Genomic DNA, 18129 nt, shown 5'->3' on the forward strand with positions numbered 1-18129 from the left:
ACCCATACATTCACTTACTACGTTACCCGAGCCAAATCCATAATTCTTAACCGGATTGCTGCCCGTTTTAAGGCGGAAAAATCCCGTGTCCTGACTAATACTGATTTAGTCCATTTTCAATTACGTTGGGGCTTTGAACAGGAACCGCATTGGTTCTGATCCCTCAGTGCCCCAGTTTTTGATATCTGATACCTTCTACTGTTATTTATATAAGTATCGAATTTGTTAAATGACTTTTTGACCAATATCCCTTATTATTCTTGCCTCTCTGTATAATGTATAATAATAATTTTGTTTGTGTATTTTTAAACATCGCGTCCGTTTAATACGTTTTTGACTAATATGCCTTAATATTCTTGTTTTTCTGTTTAATGTACTATAATCCATGTAATTGCTAAATAAACTAACCAGTTTGAAAAACAAAACAAAAAACTCTCTCCTCTCTCTCTCCTCTCTCTTTCTCCTCTCTCTATCTCCTCTCTCTCTCCCTCCTCTCTCTCTCCTCTCTCTCTCCTCTCTGTCTCTCCTCTCTGTCTCTCCTCTCTCTCTCCTCTCTCTCTCTTCTCTCTCTCCTCTCTCTCCTCTCTCTCTTCTCTCTCTCTCTCTTCTCTCTCTCTCTTCTCTCTCTCTTCTCTCTCTCTCTCTCATTTCTGAGAAGAGAGTGTCGCTTCGCATCGTGCTCCGCTTAATTTCTTTAATTAAATGGTTTTATGCTCGTTTCGTATGCGGTTTTTTGTTTCTACTGGCTCCTTTCTGGCTCCGTTACCGGTATTGTACATTTTTTGCGGTTTTACGTTTATTTATTAGTTAATTAGCGACATTAAGTTCGTGCTAAGCCTCGGCCTTCGTTTAGCCAATAGCCAGGCGGTCTATCGTTTAGGCACGCGGTAAGTTTTGCGGACTCGCTACGAGGTTTTTTGTGTATGTACTGCTTCGTGCATACCTAAAAATTCTCCATCCGATGTCGTCTGCTAGTGGATCAATGCTTGATTTAACTGATGCTCGTATTAATATGGATGGCAACTCGCATAATGCAGTTACCTCTCTTACCCCTACGACTACTTCTACCGGAGGCTCGCCTACTGCAACCACCGTTAAAAATATCTCGGCCGCGCATAATGCCGGCAATACTACGCCGACATTTGCCACTGCTGCCTCTGGCGCTAGTCGGCCGATTTCTTCTGCTCCTTCGATCCCAAAGCCTGCTCCTATACCAGGGGTAGCTACTCGGCCTCCTGAAATTACTGTCGACTCCGTTTGGTCATATATGCACATGTCGGCGTATGGCCTATGTTGCCTTTGCCACTCCCGCGGACTATGACGATTTACCTGAGGAGGTTGAAGTTTTTCTCAATGATGTCCCACGTTTTCTTAAAGTCAATGCACCGCTGCTTTGCTTTAAGTGTGGCATAACGGGTCACTCGTCTCAGAGTTGTCCTAACTCTAAACGTGGTGCGCGTAGTAAGTCGCACTCTCGCGCTTCTGCTCCTGCCAATGCTAGTGCTCCTGCCAATGCTAGTGTTCCTGCCCAGTCGGTCACCGTTGCAGCATCTCCATCGCTTCCGGTAGCTAAGCCTTTGGTTAGGTCCGGGTCGTTGCCCAATTTGGCCAATCGGTTTGCTCCTTTGGCTGATTCTAACGCGGATTTGTCTACCGCTGAATTATCCGATTCTATGGACACTGGTTTCACGACTGTGAAAGGCCGTAAACGCAAACAGAAATCTCTTTCTACGACGTCTCCGCACGGAAGTGCTCCTACTCTTATGCCTCCTCCTGTCGGTAAGGTCCCGAAGCAGGGGCCTATGCGCTACGCGTTTGATCCGGATTTGAACACGTGGAAGGATGCTCGCGGTATTTTCGCGTCCGCGTATTCCGAGGACACTGTTAAAGACTTTATATCTCAAGCTCTTCCTTTAAATGCCGTAGCACAGCGTGAATTGGTCAAGACCTTTGCACCTGATGCGCAGTTGGCTGAAACTCTCACGCGCCAAATTATTGTGCACTCTTATACTGATAGTGTAATTGCTACAATCACACCTTCAGCGGACAAGTCGGCATACAGGAGAAGACTTTTTAACCTTACAAAAGCTCTCTTGCGTGCTTATGATGCTGCCTCAGTTCCTGATTCGGAATGTGATGTCGATCCCTCTCAGTAGTGTATTTTGGCATTCCTTTTCCCTTCCTTTTTTGTCCTTATGTATACTTTCCTGTCCCTTAATGTCCGTGGCGTTGGTACTGGTGTCACCAGTTTACGAGCTCGTGATTTTGTTGCGCGTCATCGCCCTAAAATTGTATGTCTCCAGGAGACAAATGTCACTCCTAAGTTCTCTGATAACTTTATTTGGACTCAATGGCCTTATTTTTTGCCATGCTGTTGGTCCCCCCTCAAGGGGCTGCGGTGTTTCGCTCGGGATTTCCCCTGACCTGCAGCCTTATGTTGATGTTTTCGAACCTTTTGAGGGTCACTGCGTCTATGTTAGATTAGCACGTGGAAACCCCACTTCCCCTTATTTTGATCACCTTTTTGGGGTGTATGTCTCGTCGTCCAGTGATGACCTGGCGTTACGTACCCTGAATTTTATTAAAGGCAAATTACTTGCAGTTACTGACAATGACAATGTATATGTTGTTGGCGATTTTAACTCGACCGTTAACCCTACTTTAGACCGCAAAGACTGTGCTGAATGCCGGCCTGTTATAGCCAGTGCAATTACTAATCTTATTAATGACCATGGTTTAACTGATGCTTTTCGTTATCTCTATCCCACCCGTCGTGATTACACGTGGCGTTTGAACAATCACGGTGTATTACGTTCAGCGCGTCTGGAAAGGATTTATTACACATCTACTGCGACCTTGTTAAGAGTTTCTCACATACCCACGTTTTTTTCGGATCACGATGCGGTCTTGTGCTCCTTCCAAACTGAGATATCTATTCCTCGCGGTCCGCCTTTTTGGCGTATGATGGTCACTCATCTGGATTGTGATGCCTATGGTAGCTCCTTGGGTGCTGAAGTAGAGCGTCTCATTTTGCAGCACCCTACGGCGGTCACCTGGAGCTATTGGTGGTTCACTATATTCAAACCGAGTGTTAAAATTCATGCGATGACGCTCTCTCACGAGATGCTCATCCGTGACTCTATGTCGGTTTCGGTGCTAGAGGCTCGAGTTACATCCTCTGCCCCTGGTACGCTGGAACACACGCGCAGTTTGGAAGAACTGCAAGCCCATCTTTTAACCAGATCCCAGACTTCACTCGCGCAGGACCGTGAAACACATTTTAATACCATAGACACACCCTCAAAGGAATTTTTTAGTCTTGCGCGCAAAACTCGTTCGCGCTCAAACATTCGTGGTCTTTATGACTCTTCTGGAGTCGTGATTCGTGACACCGGTGCCATTCGTACACGCCTTCTTTCATTCTACTCCGATCTCTTTTCCCTACCCGATACCCGCTTTCCCGACTCGTCCCAAACTCCTTTAATACATGAGCTACCACTACTTGATAATCATGAACAAGATAATTTAACTGGACCAATTAATGCCGCTGAACTATTTACGGCGCTGCGTTGCCTGCCTCGCGGTAAAGCGTCTGGCATTGACGGTTTGCCGGTAGAATTCTACCTTAAATATTTTAACCTTCTGGGGCCGGTCCTTGTGTCTCTTTTTGCTGATTTGCAACAAAATGCACATTTTAACCAAAAGTTTTCTGAGTCGGTGATGTCGCTTCTGGAAAAATCTGGCGATCTATTTGACATACGTAATTGGAGACCGCTCTCCATTACTAATACAGATTACAAATTATATGGAAAATGTCTCGCGATACGGCTTAAGTCTGTCGCTCCCTCGGTTATACATGAATCGCAGTCGTACGGTATTCCCGGTCGCACGATTCATCACACCATATCTACACTACGTGACCTCCTTTCTACCGCGAACTCGTCCAATGAACCCTTGGCCCTTGTCAACCTCGACTTTGAAAAGGCTTTTGATCGTGTGGATCATACCTATCTTTTTCGCGTCCTCGAAGCTTTCGGCGTGCCGCCTTCGTTTCTCAGTCTTTTGAAAGTGCTGTATCGTGACTCCGTGTTTCGGTTGCGCTTTAACAATACCATAACTGATGTGCCTTTCCAACGTGGAATTCGTCAAGGTTGTCCCCTCTCGGCGCTTTTATTCTCTTTCACGATTGAGCCGTTTATGGTCTTGTTGCGGAAGAAGCTAAGTGCTCGCATTGGTTCCACTCATTATGGCCTTTTTAACGCTACATACGCTGATGACTTTGACGCGGTTATACGTCATGATGCAGAGTTCGGCATTTTGCTTGGGTGCCTTGACCAATATTGTGCCTTGTCGGGTGCTAAGGTCAATTTTGCTAAGAGCTTCGTCCTATGGAGTGGTTCTTGGAAGGGTCGTCTTGATCAACCGCTTGGAATACAATCAAGGTCTGATGGCGGAAAATTCCTAGGAATATATCTCGGCAACACCAATGCCTATGTGTCCCAAAACTGGGATATACTGTTGCTCCGGTTTCGCAGAGTGCTTGGTCGATGGTTTCGCAACCGTCATCACTGCTCTGTTGCCGGCAGAGTTCTGGTGGTTAATAACCTTGCTGGTAGTGTCCTATGGCACTGTCTCAAAGTACTTCAGCCTCCTGCTGAATTCCAGCGGGCCGCTCAGAAACTTATCCTGGACTTTATCTGGGACGGTACTCACTGGATTAACTCTGATACCTTATATCAGGAACGGCGTTTCGGTGGTGTTGGACTTGTGTCCCTCGCTACTAAAACGATGTCCTTCCGTATCGCGTCTGCATATGACCTTCTCACTCGTGATATCGGTAACTCTCCTCACGCTATAATGGCCAATGCCGTGCTTAATACACGTTCCGATTCCGCTCTGGACTTTCGGGACTGTTTTCTACGTCGCGTCGCGGTACGGGTTAAAGATCAATTTTATCACTCTTTAATTGTGTCGTGGAATGCGCTTCCTTTTCGGATCATACCTGAGTTTATACTCGTGACGTTTTTATGTCGCTACCGGTGTTTGACTCACCTTACATCACTACTGCTGAAGGTGTATCATTGAATGCAGCCTTTCATGGCTTCTACGTCCGGTCCGGTCTATGCCGTATACGCGATTTTATAGATCTGAATGGTCACTTTGTGCCATCCCATACTTTGTTTTCGGACGCGCGCCCAACACGGGTTATGTTACTGCAACACCGCGCTATACAGACCACCTTAATACGTTTATTCCCCCGTGTCTTCTGTGCTCGAGGGCTTATATCGGATAATGTTTTTGGACTCTCTGACGCTCCTGTCCTTGAGGCAGAATGCCCTACTCACCTCGGAGTAGTAAGGGTGATGCTTCGATGCCAATCGTCTTCGCGCGATATTTACCGCTGCCTCATTTTAAAAACTTTTCGTCCACGACCTCCAGTTCTGGTGGTCAATGAACCCCAGCCTGATACATTTTTGACGTGGAGTGTAGCACGACTCGCTCCATTTAATACCCGTTTCGAACACGCTGTCCAATGGCGTGCTTTGCATAGTGTCTTACCTTATCCGTCACGACTCGCCCACTTAATTCCAGACTTGTCTCCATATTGTGTTTTTTGCCCTACGATTGGAACATTTCAACACGCCTATTTTGATTGCCCTGTGGCACATTTGTTATTTAAATCTTTAATATCGTGGGTTTCCACATTAACTGGTCATGAACATTCCCTTTCGGAAGTTTTCTATTTAGTTTGCTCCCAAGGCAATCATAAATTTTGTAACCTTGTTTTTCTAATTGGTAAAGTTGTTTTAAGAGACATGTTTCTCAAAATTAGTAATATTGATTTTCTCTCACCGGGTTTTGGGGCCTTTATTGCCCAAAAAATTTATTCCTGTAAATTACGTGTAATAGACCAAGAAAAAAAATCCGCCTGTAAGTTGTTTTTCCCTCAGTACTACTGGATTTTGGTATTGAAATCAGTTCGGTTCGGTTCATATTATTCTCGATTCTACTTGAAAACCTTCAACTACGAGTCTACGAAGGGTTCATTTTATAATATTTAGTTGTCGTCTGCTTAGAGTCCTCGTTGTTATCACCAACGCAGTTAAGGCTTAGCACCTTTTTTTAATTTTAAGTTTTTAATTATCAGGTTCAAAACAGAGGCTAAGCCTTGGACACGCCAGCCTACAGCTCTACAAGACTCACGAGTATATTATAATACTACGAGAAGAGTCCTGACCCTTCTGCTTTATCCAGAAAAATACTTAAAACCTTATTTCCCTGCCTGGTCGGAAAACGTTGATTTTGACGGCCAACTTGTCATAGCGTTATTAGTATAAAATGCTCTACTAAGTTGCCTACATATTCTGACCAATCATGAAGGTCCACACTTTTGAGCCTCTCGAGACGGTGTTATTGCGGTAAAAACAACAAATAGGCGAATATTTTTCTTGGTCTATTGCGCGCTACAGGGCTCGGCGCAGCTATGCTGTTTTGCAAAGTACTGACCACATTAATGCCTTTAACAGACAATGGGGCATCCAACCAATATAGCGTTATTCTTTTTCATTTCATACAGTTTTAGTGATTTTTGTTATTTTGGTAATTCAGTTTTATTTTAATACTTTTGTGTTCCAATATTCTTGTGTTTCTTTTTTGTATAATTTGATACGGTTTATGATTATTTGTTTACTCTTTTTTTCATTGTACTTATGTATATAAATAGTAGTACTCTCCATGTATAATTTGTATATCCCTTGATACCGTTCTGTTTTGATTTGATTAATTGAAAATGTACAATTCCTTCTTGTGACGCTAATTAAAGCCAATTTGAAAACAAACAAAACTCTCTCTCTCCACTCTCTCCTCTCTCTCTCTCTCCTCTCTCTCTCTCTCTCCTCTCTCTCTCTCTCTCCTCTCTCTCTCTCTCTCCTCTCTCTCTCCTCTAGCTAAGCCTTTGGTTAGGTCCGACCCTCTCTCTCCTCTCTCTCTCCTCTAGCTAAGCCTTTGGTTAGGTCCGGGTCGTTGCCTAATTTGGCCAATCGGTTTGCTCCTTTGACTGATTCTAACGTGGATTTGTCTACCGCGGAATTATCCGATTCTATGGACACTGGTTTCACGACTGTGAAAGGCCGTAAACGCAAACAGAAATCTCTATCTACGACGTCTCCGCACGGAAGTGCTCCTACTCTTATGCCTCCTCCTGTCGGTAAGGTCCCGAAGCAGGGGCCTATGCGCTACGCGTTTGATCCGGATTTGAACACGTGGAAGGATGCTCGCGGTATTTTCGCGCCCGCGTATTCCATGGACACTGTTAAAGACAGCTCTTGCTTTAGATGCCGTAGCACAGCGTGAATTGGTCAAGACCTTTGCACCTGATGCGCAGTTGGCTGAAACTCTCACGCGCCAAATTATTGTGCATTCTTATATTGATAGTGCAATTGCTACAATCACACCTTCAGCGGACAAGTCGGCATACAGGAGAAGACTTTTTAACCTTACAAAAGCTCTCTTGCGTGCTTATGATGCTGCCTCAGTTCCTGATTCGGAATCTGATGTCGATCCCTCTCAGTAGTGTTTTTGGTATTCCTTTTCCCTTCCTTTTTTTGTCCTTATGTATACTTTCCTGTCCCATAATGTCCGTGGCGTTGGTACTGGTGTCACCAATTTACGAGCTCGTGATTTTGTTGCACGTCATCGCCCTAAAATTGTATGTCTCCAGGAGACAAATGTCACTCCTAAGTTCTCTGATAACTTTATTTGGACTCAATGGCCTTATTTTTTTTACCATGCTATTGGTACCCCTTCATGGGGCTGTGGTGTTTCTTTCGGGATTTCCACTGACCTGCAGCCTTTTGTTGATATTTTCGAACACTTTGAGGGTCACTGCGTCTACATCAGATTAGCACGTGGTAACCCCACTTCCCCTTATTTTGATCACCTTTTTGGGGTGTATGTCTCGTCGTCCAGTGATGACCTGGCGTTACGTACCCTGAATTTTATTAAAGGCAAATTACTTACAGTTACGGACAATGACAATGTATATGTTGTTGGCGATTTTAACTCGACCGTTAACCCTACTTTAGACCGCAAAGACTGTGCTGAATGCCGGCCTGTTATAGCCAGTGCAATTACTAATCTTATTAATGACCATGGTTTAACTGATGCTTTTCGTTCTCTCTATCCCACCCGTCGCGATTTCACGTGGCGGTTATCAATCACGGTATATTACGTTCAGCACGTCTGATTAGGATTTATTACTCCTCTACTGCTACCTTGTTAAGAGTTTCTCACATACCCACGGTTTTCCCCGATCACGATGCGGTCTTGTGCTCCTTCCAAACTGAGATATCTATTCCTCGCGGTCCGCCTTTTTGGCGTATGATGGTCACTCATCTTGATAGTGATGCCTTTGGTGGCTCCTTGGGTGCTGAAGTAGAGCGTCTCATTTTGCAGCGCCCTACGGCGGTAACCTGGAGTTATTGGTGGTTCACTATTTTCAAACCAAGTGTTAAGATTCATGCGATGACGCTCTCTCACGAAATGCTCGTACGTAAATCTATGTCGGTTTCGGTGCTAGAGGCTCGAGTTACATCCTCTGCCCCTGGTACGCTGGAACACACGCGCAGTTTGGAAGAACTGCAAGCCCATCTTTTAACCAGATCCCAGACTTCACTCGCGCAGGCCCGTGAAACACATTTTAATACCATAGACACACCCTCAAAGGAATTTTTTAGTCTTGCGCGCAAAACTCGTTCGCGCTCAAACATTCGTGGTCTTTATGACTCTTCTGGAGTCGTCATTCGTGGCCCCGGTGCCATTCGTACACGCCTTCTTTCATTCTACTCCGATCTCTTTTCCCTACCCGATACCCGCTTTGCCGACTCGTCCCAAACTCATTTAATACATGAGCTACCACTACTTGATAATCATGAACAAGATAATTTAACTGGACCAATTAATGCCGCTGAACTATTTACAGCGCTGCGTTCCCTGCCTCGCGGTAAAGCGTCTGGCATTGACGGTTTGCCGGTAGAATTCTACCTTAAATATTTTAACCTTCTGGGGCCGGTCCTTGTGTCTCTTTTTGCTGATTTGCAACAAAATGCACATTTTAACCAAAAGTTTTCTGAGTCGGTGATGTCGCTTCTGGAAAAATCTGGCGATCTATTTGACATACGTAATTGGAGACCGCTCTCCATTACTAATACAGATTACAAATTATATGGAAAATGTCTCCCGATACGGCTTAAGTCTGTCGCTCCCTCGGTTATACATGAATCGCGGTCGTACGGTATTCCCGGTCGCACGATTCATCACACCATATCTACACTACGTGACCTCCTTTCTACCGCGAACTCGTCCAATGAACCCTTGGCCCTTGTCAACCTCGACTTTGAAAAGGCTTTTGATCGTGTGGATCATACCTATCTTTTTCGCGTCCTCGAAGCTTTCGGCGTGCCGCCTCCGTTTCTCAGTCTTTTGAAAGTGCTGTATCGTGACTCCGTGTTTCGGTTGCGCTTTAACAATACCATAACTGATGTAGTGCCTTTCCAACGTGGAATTCGTCAAGGTTGTCCCCTCTCGGCGCTTTTATTCTCTTTTGTCGATTGAGCCGTTTATGGTCTTGTTGCGGAAGAAGCTAAGTGCTCGCATTGGTTCCACTCATTATGGCCTTTTTAACGCGACATACGCTGATGACTTTGACGCGGTTATACGTCATGATGCAGAGTTCGGCATTTTGCTTGGGTGCCTTGACCAATATTGTGCCTTGTCGGGTGCTAAGGTCAATTTTGCTAAGAGCTTCGTCCTATGGAGTGGTTCTTGGAAGGGTCGTCTTGATCAACCGCTTGGAATACAATCAAGGTCTGATGGCGGAAAATTCCTAGGAATATATCTCGGCAACACCAATGCCTATGTGTCTCAAAACTGGGATATACTGTTGCTCCGGTTTCGCAGAGTGCTTGGTCGATGGTTTCGCAACCGTCATCACTGCTCTGTTGCCGGCAGAGTTCTGGTGGTTAATAACCTTGCTGGTAGTGTCCTATGGCACTGTCTCAAAGTACTTCAGCCTCCTGCTGAATTCCAGCGGGCCGCTCAGAAACTTATCCTGGACTTTATCTGGGACGGTACTCACTGGATTAACTCTGATACCTTATATCAGGAACGGCGTTTCGGTGGTGTTGGACTTGTGTCCCTCGCTACTAAAACGATGTCCTTCCGTATCGCGTCTGCATATGACCTTCTCACTCGTGATATCGGTAACTCTCCTCTCGCTATAATGGCCAATGCCGTGCTTAATACACGTTCCGATTCCGCTCTGGACTTTCGGGACTGTTTTCTACGTCGCGTCGCGGTACGGGTTAAAGATCAATTTTATCACTCTTTAATTGTGTCGTGGAATGCGCTTCCTTTTCGGATCATACCTGAGTTTATTACTCGTGACGTTTTTATGTCGCTACCGGTGTTTGACTCACCTTACATCACTACTGCTGAAGGTGTATCATTGAATGCAGCCCTTCATGGCTTCTACGTCCGGTCCGGTCTATGCCGTATACGCGATTTTATAGATCTGAATGGTCACTTTGTGCCATCCCATACTTTGTTTTCGGACGCGCGCCCAACACGGGTTATGTTACTGCAACACCGCGCTATACAGACCACCTTAATACGTTTATTCCCCCGTGTCTTCTGTGCTCGAGGGCTTATATCGGATAATGTTTTTGGACTCTCTGACGCTCCTGTCCTTGAGGCAGAATGCCCTACTCACCTCGGAGTAGTAAGGGTGATGCTTCGATGCCAATCGTCTTCGCGCGATATTTACCGCTGCCTCATTTTAAAAACTTTTCGTCCACGACCTCCAGTTCTGGTGGTCAATGAACCCCAGCCTGATACATTTTTGACGTGGAGTGTAGCACGACTCGCTCCATTTAATACCCGTTTCGAACACGCTGTCCAATGGCGTGCTTTGCATAGTGTCTTACCTTATCCGTCACGACTCGCCCACTTAATTCCAGACTTGTCTCCATATTGTGTTTTTTGCCCTACGATTGGAACATTTCAACACGCCTATTTTGATTGCCCTGTGGCACATTTGTTATTTAAATCTTTAATATCGTGGGTTTCCACATTAACTGGTCATGAACATTCCCTTTCGGAAGTTTTCTATTTAGTTTGCTCCCAAGGCAATCATAAATTTTGTAACCTTGTTTTTCTAATTGGTAAAGTTGTTTTAAGAGACATGTTTCTCAAAATTAGTAATATTGATTTTCTCTCACCGGGTTTTGGGGCCTTTATTGCCCAAAAAATTTATTCCTGTAAATTACGTGTAATAGACCAAGAAAAAAAATCCGCCTGTAAGTTGTTTTTCCCTCAGTACTACTGGATTTTGGTATTGAAATCAGTTCGGTTCGGTTCATATTATTCTCGATTCTACTTGAAAACCTTCAACTACGAGTCTACGAAGGGTTCATTTTATAATATTTAGTTGTCGTCTGCTTAGAGTCCTCGTTGTTATCACCAACGCAGTTAAGGCATAGCACCTTTTTTTAATTTTAAGTTTTTAATTATCAGGTTCAAAACAGAGGCTAAGCCTTGGACACGCCAGCCTACAGCTCTACAAGACTCACGAGTATATTATAATACTACGAGAAGAGTCCTGACCCTTCTGCTTTATCCAGAAAAATACTTAAAACCTTATTTCCCTGCCTGGTCGGAAAACGTTGATTTTGACGGCCAACTTGTCATAGCGTTATTAGTATAAAATGCTCTACTAAGTTGCCTACATATTCTGACCAATCATGAAGGTCCACACTTTTGAGCCTCTCGAGACGGTGTTATTGCGGTAAAAACAACAAATAGGCGAATATTTTTCTTGGTCTATTGCGCGCTACAGGGCTCGGCGCAGCTATGCTGTTTTGCAAAGTACTGACCACATTAATGCCTTTAACAGACAATGGGGCATCCAACCAATATAGCGTTATTCTTTTTCATTTCATACAGTTTTAGTGATTTTTGTTATTTTGGTAATTCAGTTTTATTTTAATACTTTTGTGTTCCAATATTCTTGTGTTTCTTTTTTGTATAATTTGATACGGTTTATGATTATTTGTTTACTCTTTTTTTCATTGTACTTATGTATATAAATAGTAGTACTCTCCATGTATAATTTGTATATCCCTTGATACCGTTCTGTTTTGATTTGATTAATTGAAAATGTACAATTCCTTCTTGTGACGCTAATTAAAGCCAATTAGAAAACAAACAAAACTCTCTCTCTCCACTCTCTCCTCTCTCTCTCTCTCCTCTCTCTCTCTCCTCTCTCTCTCTCTCCTCTCTCTCTCTCCTCTCTCTCTCCTCTAGCTAAGCCTTTGGTTAGGTCCGACCCTCTCTCTCCTCTCTCTCTCCTCTAGCTAAGCCTTTGGTTAGGTCCGGGTCGTTGCCTAATTTGGCCAATCGGTTTGCTCCTTTGACTGATTCTAACGTGGATTTGTCTACCGCGGAATTATCCGATTCTATGGACACTGGTTTCACGACTGTGAAAGGCCGTAAACGCAAACAGAAATCTCTATCTACGACGTCTCCGCACGGAAGTGCTCCTACTCTTATGCCTCCTCCTGTCGGTAAGGTCCCGAAGCAGGGGCCTATGCGCTACGCGTTTGATCCGGATTTGAACACGTGGAAGGATGCTCGCGGTATTTTCGCGCCCGCGTATTCCATGGACACTGTTAAAGACAGCTCTTGCTTTAGATGCCGTAGCACAGCGTGAATTGGTCAAGACCTTTGCACCTGATGCGCAGTTGGCTGAAACTCTCACGCGCCAAATTATTGTGCATTCTTATATTGATAGTGCAATTGCTACAATCACACCTTCAGCGGACAAGTCGGCATACAGGAGAAGACTTTTTAACCTTACAAAAGCTCTCTTGCGTGCTTATGATGCTGCCTCAGTTCCTGATTCGGAATCTGATGTCGATCCCTCTCAGTAGTGTTTTTGGTATTCCTTTTCCCTTCCTTTTTTTGTCCTTATGTATACTTTCCTGTCCCATAATGTCCGTGGCGTTGGTACTGGTGTCACCAATTTACGAGCTCGTGATTTTGTTGCACGTCATCGCCCTAAAATTGTATGTCTCCAGGAGACAAATGTCACTCCTAAGTTCTCTGATAACTTTATTTGGACTCAATGGCCTTATTTTTTTACCATGCTATTGGTACCCCTTCATGGGGCTGTGGTGTTTCTTTCGGGATTTCCACTGACCTGCAGCCTTTTGTTGATATTTTCGAACACTTTGAGGGTCACTGCGTCTACATCAGATTAGCACGTGGTAACCCCACTTCCCCTTATTTTGATCACCTTTTTGGGGTGTATGTCTCGTCGTCCAGTGATGACCTGGCGTTACGTACCCTGAATTTTATTAAAGGCAAATTACTTACAGTTACGGACAATGACAATGTATATGTTGTTGGCGATTTTAACTCGACCGTTAACCCTACTTTAGACCGCAAAGACTGTGCTGAATGCCGGCCTGTTATAGCCAGTGCAATTACTAATCTTATTAATGACCATGGTTTAACTGATGCTTTTCGTTCTCTCTATCCCACCCGTCGCGATTTCACGTGGCGGTTATCAATCACGGTATATTACGTTCAGCACGTCTGATTAGGATTTATTACTCCTCTACTGCTACCTTGTTAAGAGTTTCTCACATACCCACGGTTTTCCCCGATCACGATGCGGTCTTGTGCTCCTTCCAAACTGAGATATCTATTCCTCGCGGTCCGCCTTTTTGGCGTATGATGGTCACTCATCTTGATAGTGATGCCTTTGGTGGCTCCTTGGGTGCTGAAGTAGAGCGTCTCATTTTGCAGCGCCCTACGGCGGTAACCTGGAGTTATTGGTGGTTCACTATTTTCAAACCAAGTGTTAAGATTCATGCGATGACGCTCTCTCACGAAATGCTCGTACGTAAATCTATGTCGGTTTCGGTGCTAGAGGCTCGAGTTACATCCTCTGCCCCTGGTACGCTGGAACACACGCGCAGTTTGGAAGAACTGCAAGCCCATCTTTTAACCAGATCCCAGACTTCACTCGCGCAGGCCCGTGAAACACATTTTAATACCATAGACACACCCTCAAAGGAATTTTTTAGTCTTGCGCGCAAAACTCGTTCGCGCTCAAACATTCGTGGTCTTTATGACTCTTCTGGAGTCGTCATTCGTGGCCCCGGTGCCATTCGTACACGCCTTCTTTCATTCTACTCCGATCTCTTTTCCCTACCCGATACCCGCTTTGCCGACTCGTCCCAAACTCATTTAATACATGAGCTACCACTACTTGATAATCATGAACAAGATAATTTAACTGGACCAATTAATGCCGCTGAACTATTTACAGCGCTGCGTTCCCTGCCTCGCGGTAAAGCGTCTGGCATTGACGGTTTGCCGGTAGAATTCTACCTTAAATATTTTAACCTTCTGGGGCCGGTCCTTGTGTCTCTTTTTGCTGATTTGCAACAAAATGCACATTTTAACCAAAAGTTTTCTGAGTCGGTGATGTCGCTTCTGGAAAAATCTGGCGATCTATTTGACATACGTAATTGGAGACCGCTCTCCATTACTAATACAGATTACAAATTATATGGAAAATGTCTCCCGATACGGCTTAAGTCTGTCGCTCCCTCGGTTATACATGAATCGCGGTCGTACGGTATTCCCGGTCGCACGATTCATCACACCATATCTACACTACGTGACCTCCTTTCTACCGCGAACTCGTCCAATGAACCCTTGGCCCTTGTCAACCTCGACTTTGAAAAGGCTTTTGATCGTGTGGATCATACCTATCTTTTTCGCGTCCTCGAAGCTTTCGGCGTGCCGCCTCCGTTTCTCAGTCTTTTGAAAGTGCTGTATCGTGACTCCGTGTTTCGGTTGCGCTTTAACAATACCATAACTGATGTAGTGCCTTTCCAACGTGGAATTCGTCAAGGTTGTCCCCTCTCGGCGCTTTTATTCTCTTTTGTCGATTGAGCCGTTTATGGTCTTGTTGCGGAAGAAGCTAAGTGCTCGCATTGGTTCCACTCATTATGGCCTTTTTAACGCGACATACGCTGATGACTTTGACGCGGTTATACGTCATGATGCAGAGTTCGGCATTTTGCTTGGGTGCCTTGACCAATATTGTGCCTTGTCGGGTGCTAAGGTCAATTTTGCTAAGAGCTTCGTCCTATGGAGTGGTTCTTGGAAGGGTCGTCTTGATCAACCGCTTGGAATACAATCAAGGTCTGATGGCGGAAAATTCCTAGGAATATATCTCGGCAACACCAATGCCTATGTGTCTCAAAACTGGGATATACTGTTGCTCCGGTTTCGCAGAGTGCTTGGTCGATGGTTTCGCAACCGTCATCACTGCTCTGTTGCCGGCAGAGTTCTGGTGGTTAATAACCTTGCTGGTAGTGTCCTATGGCACTGTCTCAAAGTACTTCAGCCTCCTGCTGAATTCCAGCGGGCCGCTCAGAAACTTATCCTGGACTTTATCTGGGACGGTACTCACTGGATTAACTCTGATACCTTATATCAGGAACGGCGTTTCGGTGGTGTTGGACTTGTGTCCCTCGCTACTAAAACGATGTCCTTCCGTATCGCGTCTGCATATGACCTTCTCACTCGTGATATCGGTAACTCTCCTCACGCTATAATGGCCAATGCCGTGCTTAATACACGTTCCGATTCCGCTCTGGACTTTCGGGACTGTTTTCTACGTCGCGTCGCGGTACGGGTTAAAGATCAATTTTATCACTCTTTAATTGTGTCGTGGAATGCGCTTCCTTTTCGGATCATACCTGAGTTTATTACTCGTGACGTTTTTATGTCGCTACCGGTGTTTGACTCACCTTACATCACTACTGCTGAAGGTGTATCATTGAATGCAGCCCTTCATGGCTTCTACGTCCGGTCCGGTCTATGCCGTATACGCGATTTTATAGATCTGAATGGTCACTTTGTGCCATCCCATACTTTGTTTTCGGACGCGCGCCCAACACGGGTTATGTTACTGCAACACCGCGCTATACAGACCACCTTAATACGTTTATTCCCCCGTGTCTTCTGTGCTCGAGGGCTTATATCGGATAATGTTTTTGGACTCTCTGACGCTCCTGTCCTTGAGGCAGAATGCCCTACTCACCTCGGAGTAGTAAGGGTGATGCTTCGATGCCAATCGTCTTCGCGCGATATTTACCGCTGCCTCATTTTAAAAACTTTTCGTCCACGACCTCCAGTTCTGGTGGTCAATGAACCCCAGCCTGATACATTTTTGACGTGGAGTGTAGCACGACTCGCTCCCTTTAATACCCGTTTCGAACACGCTGTCCAATGGCGTGCTTTGCATAGTGTCTTACCTTATCCGTCACGACTCGCCCACTTAATTCCAGACTTGTCTCCATATTGTGTTTTTTGCCCTACGATTGGAACATTTCAACACGTCTATTTTGATTGCCCTGTGGCACATTTGTTATTTAAATCTTTAATATCGTGGGTTTCCACATTAACTGGTCATGAACATTCCCTTTCGGAAGTTTTCTATTTAGTTTGCTCCCAAGGCAATCATAAATTTTGTAACCTTGTTTTTCTAATTGGTAAAGTTGTTTTAAGAGACATGTTTCTCAAAATTAGTAATATTGATTTTCTCTCACCGGGTTTTGGGGCCTTTATTGCCCAAAAAATTTATTCCTGTAAATTACGTGTAATTGCGCGCTACAGGGCTCGGCGCAGCTATGCTGTTTTGCAAAGTACTGACCACATTAATGCCTTTAACAGACAATGGGGCATCCAACCAATATAGCGTTATTCTTTTTCATTTCATACAGTTTTAGTGATTTTTGTTATTTTGGTAATTCAGTTTTATTTTAATACTTTTGTGTTCCAATATTCTTGTGTTTCTTTTTTGTATAATTTGATACGGTTTATGATTATTTGTTTACTCTTTTTTTCATTGTACTTATGTATATAAATAGTAGTACTCTCCATGTATAATTTGTATATCCCTTGATACCGTTCTGTTTTGATTTGATTAATTGAAAATGTACAATTCCTTCTTGTGACGCTAATTAAAGCCAATTTGAAAACAAACAAAACTCTCTCTCCTCTCTCTCCTCTCTCTCTCCTCTAGCTAAGCCTTTGGTTAGGTCCGGGTCGTTGCCTAATTTGGCCAATCGGTTTGCTCCTTTGACTGATTCTAACGTGGATTTGTCTTCCGCGGAATTATCCGATTCTATGGACACTGGTTTCACGACTGTGAAAGGCCGTAAACGCAAACAGAAATCTCTATCTACGACGTCTCCGCACGGAAGTGCTCCTACTCTTATGCCTCCTCCTGTCGGTAAGGTCCCGAAGCAGGGGCCTATGCGCTACGCGTTTGATCCGGATTTGAACACGTGGAAGGATGCTCGCGGTATTTTCGCGCCCGCGTATTCCATGGACACTGTTGAAGACAGCTCTTGCTTTAGATGCCGTAGCACAGCGTGAATTGGTCAAGACCTTTGCACCTGATGCGCAGTTGGCTGAAACTCTCACGCGCCAAATTATTGTGCATTCTTATATTGATAGTGCAATTGCTACAATCACACCTTCAGCGGACAAGTCGGCATACAGGAGAAGACTTTTTAACCTTACAAAAGCTCTCTTGCGTGCTTATGATGCTGCCTCAGTTCCTGATTCGGAATCTGATGTCGATCCCTCTCAGTAGTGTTTTTGGTATTCCTTTTCTCTTCCTTTTTTTGTCCTTATGTATACTTTCCTGTTCCATAATGTCCGTGGCGTTGGTACTGGTGTCACCAATTTACGAGCTCGTGATTTTGTTGCACGTCATCGCCCTAAAATTGTATGTCTCCAGGAGACAAATGTCACTCCTAAGTTCTCTGATAACTTTATTTGGACTCAATGGCCTTATTTTTTTTACCATGCTATTGGTACCCCTTCATGGGGCTGTGGTGTTTCTCTCGGGATTTCCCCTTACCTGCAGCCTTTTGTTGATATTTTCGAACACTTTGAGGGTCACTGCGTCTACATCAGATTAGCACGTGGTAACCCCACTTCCCCTTATTTTGATCACCTTTTTGGGGTGTATGTCTCGTC

The sequence above is a fragment of the Phalangium opilio genome, unplaced genomic scaffold (assembly GCF_054372755.1).
Source record: "Phalangium opilio isolate 3A_F unplaced genomic scaffold, DU_Popi_V2 ptg000101l_1, whole genome shotgun sequence".
NCBI classification, from domain to species: domain Eukaryota; kingdom Metazoa; phylum Arthropoda; class Arachnida; order Opiliones; family Phalangiidae; genus Phalangium; species Phalangium opilio.